This window comes from Halyomorpha halys, unplaced genomic scaffold, assembly GCF_000696795.3.
Source record: "Halyomorpha halys isolate HHAL.00 unplaced genomic scaffold, Hhal_1.1 Scaffold816.1, whole genome shotgun sequence".
Classification (NCBI taxonomy): domain Eukaryota; kingdom Metazoa; phylum Arthropoda; class Insecta; order Hemiptera; family Pentatomidae; genus Halyomorpha; species Halyomorpha halys.
Window position 1 is genome coordinate 389,951 of NW_027115406.1, and position 7,672 is coordinate 397,622.

Consider the following 7,672-nt stretch of genomic DNA (forward strand, 5'->3'; position numbering starts at 1 on the left):
TAATTATACTGCATATTATATTATATTAATAAATAATATTTATCAAATTAGATGTAAAATACCACCTTATTCTACCAACTATAAATACAGTCTTTACTCATCTATTATAGTATGTTGATTTAAACATTTCGAAAAAGGAATGATTTAGCAATTAGAACTATTTACCAGTGTGGATTCATAGTTTCACATGATAAATAATTAAATGAAATGAAATATGAATGTTTAATAACTAATATTGTAATAATTACTCTGAATAAATTTATATTTTATTTGATTTTCCATCATTGACTAATAATTAAAATATTTTAATTTCATCAATTAAAAAAATAACCTTGCAATTGTTCTCAATGTATTTTCAACGAAATGTAGAAATTATGTTTTGTTTAGTTGTTTTATTTGAATTACATAACTCTGTTAAAGCGATTAGTGATTATTTTAATTTCCTCTATCATCTAGGGTTTTTCAAGTTTAAATTACGATGTTTTAATCTTATCTTTCTAATCTTGCACAGTAAATTGCGGTACTCATTATGAGACCATTTTTTATGTGAAAAACACAAAAAAAACAAAAACAAATAATGAATGAATAAATTATTGTTGAATCAAACCAACTCTAAATTTAAGCAAATGAGTTTGATATTGTATTTAAAAAACAAAATACAAAGAAATTACTAGTTAATCTTATATAAAGATAAAAGTTAGTTGTAACTTGGCTAATACAAAGATTGGAGAAACTTTATTTTCTAAATAAAGTACTTTTCTAAATATAGTACGCTGTCAGAATGAAATGAAATTTAGATTTAGAATAACTAAAAAAAAAAGAAGAAAAAAAACATTATGCATTATATTCAGGTGATAAGTATACATTTTTTGTTTGCATAAATAAAAAAAAACAACCAAAGAATTCACTTATCAAATTGTTTATTGAATCAAACATCTCAATTCTCAATACCACCATGTCCCTAAGCACATTTTATTTATTTATTTTTGTTTAGACAATGAAATATAATTACTCAAGTACAGTAGATTGGTAGAGGGGAAGATCAGGGGAATATATTTCTCAAGAATCTATGAAAAAATAATTACTATGTGTTTTTAGCAATACTTTTGTATTTTGAGAATTATTTTTTAGTTTTACCAATGCTTTTGTATTTTGTGTAATTACTTTATATTTTTAGCAATACTTTTGTATTTTGTATAATTGATGTATATTTCTATTAAATCTTCCTCTCCGCTACCCTGAAAAAAAAAAAATAACTGCTCCATTGTTTCCTGAAAAGAAGTTCTACAATCAAAATATAATGTAGTATAATATAGTTACAACTAACTTTTATCTATATATAAGATTAATTAGTAATTTCTTTGTATTTTGTTTTTTAAATACAATATCAAACTCATTTGCTTAAATTTAGAGTATAATATAATGCAGAATATAATGCATAATGTTTTTTCTTCTTTTTTTTTTTATAGTTATTCTAAATCTAAATTTCATTTCATTCTGACAGCGTACTATATTTAGAAAAGTACTTTATTTAGAAAATAAAGTTTCTTCAATCTTTGTATTAGCCAAGTTACAACTAACTTTTATCTATATATAAGATTAACTAGTAATTTCTTTGTATTTTGTTTTTTAAATACAATATCAAACTCATTTGCTTAAATTTAGAGTTGATTTGATTCAACAATAATTTATTCATTCATTGTTTGTTTTTGTTTTTTATGTTTTGTCTTTTTTTGTGTTTTTCACATCAAAAATGGTCTCATAATGAGTACCGCAATTTACTGTGCAAGATTAGAAAGATAAGATTAAAACATCGTAATTTAAACTTGAAAAACCCTAGATGATAGAGGAAATTAAAATAATCACTAATCGCTTTAACAGAGTTATGTAATTCAAATAAAACAACTAAACAAAACATAATTTCTACATTTTGTTGAAAATACATTATAGCTCCAGAATTATTGTAATCATAATCATAATTCCTCATTATTTTAAAATTCATTCTAAAATAGACTAATAATTTTGAAGTAGACAGCCATTTGAAGTATAGGTATAAAAGCCAATGTAAGAAATTTTCATCAATAAGTCATCTCAATATAATGGCTCACACTCTTAAAATTAAAGTATTTTGAGTAGTATTTATATTTTATTACTCCTAAAATAATCTAAACTTTGTTATTCCTTTTATTAAATTTATATTTAATTTATAATTCATCGTTATTATTCATAATTGTTATGGCATTGTAAATAATTAGGGGTATCTTTTCCATGAGACTAAAACTCTGCCTCTTACTGCCTCAATTTCATTTTAAGGTGATGAGAGAATGGTGTAGTAATAAAATCCTGATTAAAAATCAGTTACTTTGTTGAATATATACATATTTCTAAATTAAATATAAGATAATACATCACGAAAGAAACAATTTCAAGCCCAATAGAGAAGAGAATATAACTACAGAAAAATATAAGAATTCATAAGTTTACACAATTTAGTATAGTAGTAGTTTATTTTTTACTTAATTTAATCAAATTAATATATTTGAATAATTTCAATTCGTTTTCTGTACATTTATAATTTTAGTTTACTTAATAATAATCAGAGGAAGCCTTTTTTTTTCACTCCAGAACATGAATATGAGAACAATAAAATTTATTATCACTACCACCACTTCAAAAAACCTGAATTCTTAGCCCAAAATATGGAAATCAGCTGCAAACAGTCCTACAAATCATTTATTGGTGTCTTTAGATCACTCGTGAATTTTTCCAAACATTTTTGGGAAGTATTCACAACTCATTTTTTTGGATATCCATTTTAAAGCCTTTTCTCAGAATTACCCATTTAACCATATAAAATCTATTATTTTATTTTTAGTGTATATACATAATTATTAGATTGTAAACATTAAATTTACAGAAATGGGAAGTAGGAGGTATTATCTCATCATTTAAACAGAACAGACATATAACAGCACTAAAATTAGACATATAATGAGTCATATCCTAGTTTTCTTCCAATGCTAATTACAACATCTGTTGGCACTTGACAAATATTTTTATTTTTTTGTCTAAGGTGGGTGGTTTAGTTGTTAGTGATAGCTGACAAGATTAATTTGAAATTTCAAATTGGAGATAAATAAAAATGTTATTAAACTACATAAAGTTCTTAATGTGTTCCCTTAAGCTCTATTACATAACAAATAATTGTAATATATATATAAAAAAAAACAAGAAATCCCACAAAGTCTGATCTAACCATTTTGATCCCTATAGTTCTGGATCCAGTTCATGAAACTTACTATTCCTACAAAGATAATGATCAGGATTATGATTAATTTAACTAGCTTGAATTGGTGTGCTCATAGAAATTTGTATGTCTAGCTCCTGACGTATAGAAAATGAAAGTTTTTTTTTTCTGCAAATTATGAGAAATCAAGATAGTGTGAATTTACGTTAGTAGATATGATGGAAGCTTTATAATTTTTTTCCTTTTCAGAAATAAATAGCCCTTTTTTATCTTCTCTTTTTTTCCCACACACATTGGAACTACGTGCCAGGCTTTTTTGCCTATTATCCAGTTCTGTTGTTTTTCATTACTTAATAAAATTATTAAAATTTTAAGATAAAAATTTCTTATTAATGAGTTGACATATGTCCATCAAATAAGCTAAGAAAAACAATATAACTAGATAATGAGAAAAAAAACTCAAAACTTTGTTCTAATGTGAGGGGGAAATAAAGAGGTGCTAAAAAAGGGGATATTTATTCCTGAAAAAAAAAATGATAAAGTACTAACAACTTTTGACTATTGAGTGTTAGCATATAATTTAAAATTTATGATTAAATCATGGAAAATAGTCATGAGCATAACCAGAATTTGCTTAAGGGGAGAAAAAAGATATATATTTCTTTTTATTTCATTATATTTACTGTACATTTTTTTTATGGTGATGATGATATTGGGTTTATTTCCAGGTCAAGATAATTTTCTAATTCATGTGGTCAAATTAATTATTAAACAATTTTGTTATGGCAAATTAAGCCATTTTGTGTCGAATAATTTACCACTGGAGCGATGAATTCTCTACTAAACTAGTAAGAAAAGGTTCTTTTGATTTAGGAACAAATCCAGAAGACTAAAGCAAAAAATGTTTTCAACTTGGTCCAACTAATTCAGGAGAATACACAGATTTATATCCAAAAAGTAGGTAAAGAGTTAAATGTCAAAGCTCAGAAATATATCAATTAGAAATTAGGACCTTTGTCGATATCCTACAGGTGTTATAGCCTTCGAGGATAACAGTGAGAAAGTTTAGCTTTGTGGTTCTTTGTATCAGTTCTGACACAGAAAGGAATCCATGAATCAGTCACCTATGCCTAAGGTGGAGGGTGATGGTCAATGACCTCCAGGATTAACCTCAATGTCGAGAAAGACCGGGATTTACGCCCTCGCTGAGTCGGACCTTCCCAGTTTGATAGAAGAAGATAATTATCCCTTCTTCAAGGAGTTCATTTACGGGTGGAAGGAGGTGGTGGGCCCCACTCATTACACGATGGGAAGGACTTGACCGCCCAACATCGGCGAGCCACCAGAAGATGAGGAAGCTAACCCGGATTGAGACCAGGAGGGCTGGACCAGCCTGGAAACTGCAGGAGGCACCCAGAGGGATGCAGTGGACAAGGTGCAACTCCACCAGACGTAGCGCTGGGCTGCACCACAGTTAAAAAAAAAACAAAGAAAAAAAAACGATTGGTGATCCTAGGGAGTGGTGGCATGCGCAAGCCCCAGCGCACTACTCCACTGCTCCCGCACCCCGTATGCCAGAGATGGCAAGGGAGGGGGATAAAAAAAAAAAAAAAAACTTCAATCTATGCTGTATACGAATTGATAAATATTTACGCTACTATTTTTAAGCCAACATATTAAAAAAAAAAAAAAAAAAAAAAATTAACCTCAATGCCCTTCAGTTCACAAACTCCTGGGACTGAGGGCATATGACCATTAGGTGCTCCGGTATGCAGTTAGTGGTACTTTCTTTAAATAGTGCCCAAACAAAAAGGGTCACTCTTGCAATACTACATCAATGTGATCAAGGAACCAAGCTGGCACAAGAACGTTGTCAAAGGATTTGAACTCATGAAGAAGATTATAGTTCTGGGCAATGGAGAAAGGAGACCCAAGGCTGCTATATTAATTAACAAACTAAACTTCTCAGTGGTGGATTTCAGGCAGTATTCCATAGCGGACTGTGTGGTATGTCATATAGAGTTGTGTTACTTTTACGCTGGTTTTGATGTACCTACCTGATGATAGTGACACTTAAAAAGACATATCTGCCATGGAGACAATCCTACGTTGCATAAGGATCATGATCATATGCTTAGATGCCTACTCCTAGTATATGGTCTGGGGTCCAGTCAAACTAATGAAAGAGGCATTAAATTCTGCGAGTTTATTGCGAGGAACCAGCTGATAGTTCTGAATGATCTCTATACTAAACTCACTTTTCTGGGTCGAGAGAGAAGAACTGGATTGATGTCCCAGGAGCCTTGCCAAGACCTGTCTGGGCATATTACAGGTTGGACTCAAAGATCTGAGTTTAGACCACCAAGTACTGGAATTTCCATGGTACACTAAACAGGATGTTACTGTGATGTTGAGAAAGATTGTACAACTGAGCAGAGAAAATTAGGCACTCTAGTGCATTTTGGAGAAGTAAATCCTCAACAAAGACTGGAAAGAGGCAGAATCGGAGAGCTAGTCATCTATGGCAATATAATTCCATTAAGGGGAAGGAAACCACTAAAACTCTGCTGAGAGTAAGTGTAGATGTTGAACAGATAGCAGATCAATATATGATGTTGATGCTGTTCAACATATCTTTTACTTTCGACAGTGTTTGGTGGAAGCTTATGCTTCAATAGCTAAAGAGATATGGTAGCCACTTGTATGCTTTTGCATGGAGCTACTTCCAGGTGCAAACTGATAATTCGAAGCATAGCATCAAAAATATGACAGACAATGGTTGATTGTCCCGAAAGGTACTACCTTGCATTACTTGGTTTCATAAGTCCTAACGGGACATCGGGGATTTCAGACCAAACTGCGTAGGGGTGGTAAGAATATCGATCCTCGACATGCAACGTTTCTAAAACACCTGAACCATATTTAGGAACCAAAGGATCATGATAGGGTGGAAGAATGTATCTGCATGCTCACTTCTCTCACGGTCTTGATGAAAGAAAATAAATATCCTTACTCTGAAGTGATCGTTTACTGGTGAAAGGCGTTAGTGGGGTTAGAGCATTTCAATCTTACCCCTAACAGAATGCGTGGGTCGGGTTACAGAAATGCGTCTATAGACGAAGGTGAAGACGATTTTTTGGCTACATTTCATCCATTTTTAATGTTTATTGTGCCATGGAAGCGTGATAGATGTATATCTGATTCGACTACACCGAAAACCGTGTAGAAAGAAGTAAATAAATAATAAGACGTGTATTCATGACCATTTTTTTTAGTACGATCGAAAGGTGGTCTAGTGGTACTACCGTGAATATGTGTGATTGCTTTGAACTTCATTATGGTGGATTTAACTAGCTCAAATTTGGATCTCATGGTATTTGCCAATATAAATTCATAAAATTTCGATTTCTTTATCTTGGTACCTAGTGGACGCAAAGATGTCTATTAACACTCAAATTGAAGCTAGAATTATAACTTTATTTTGATGAGAAGATAGTTGACCATGAATAATAAATATGAGAAGATGGTTGGGAGTGCGGTCATGCGGTCAGAATATAACACAAATAAATTGAAAGAACTTATTTAATAGTGTCAAGGTTTCGGCCAGAATTTCTTGCCTTCATCAGGGCTAAGAAGAAAAAAGAAAAGAAGAAATTCTGGCTGAAACGTTGGCACTATTAAATAAGTTCTTTCAACTTATTTGTGTTATATTCTGACTGCACCCCCAACTATCTCATATATAACTTTATTTGGTAAGTTTATCTTTATCAAATTTACTTACCTTTAGTAAAGGTTTTAATAAACATTTTTTTGGAATGGTATTGATTTGCACCAAAAAACAAGTAACGATATACAACACTTAGAAATCGTATAAGATTTTTATAGAATAAAATGAACGTTTACTACCGATAGTTAAATAGCTACTTTTCAAGATTATTTACTATACTTGTGGTATAGTCTAAGTAGAAATCATTTTATCATCGAAAATAGTTCATAATAGTTTAAGAAAATAAGTTTTTTTTTTTAAATTAATCAATTGGAGGCCATTTTTAAAGGAGCGTTTTGATATGGACAAAACCTTTTATACTTAGAATGAATTACAACAATTTCATAATTCACTTTGGAACCTTCTCCAGCTACGAGTAACATTTTTGGCTCTGGTTCCAGGACAACAGTAATTAAGTCACTGCCTGGCTAGTTATAGTGTTCAATATCTTTATTTTAATTTACGCTCTATGGAATGAAAATTTCTTAAGAGAACAAATATAATTGTGCTGCTTATAAAATAAATTATTAAAAGAAAATCTATAAAAACATGTAAAGACTATAGATAAATGTATTTATTTATTTCTTGTCTAATCAAAACACTAGAGGGAGGAGGGGAGGGGTCTGTGGTTTGTTTTGACGTTTATGTAATCAGCTGCA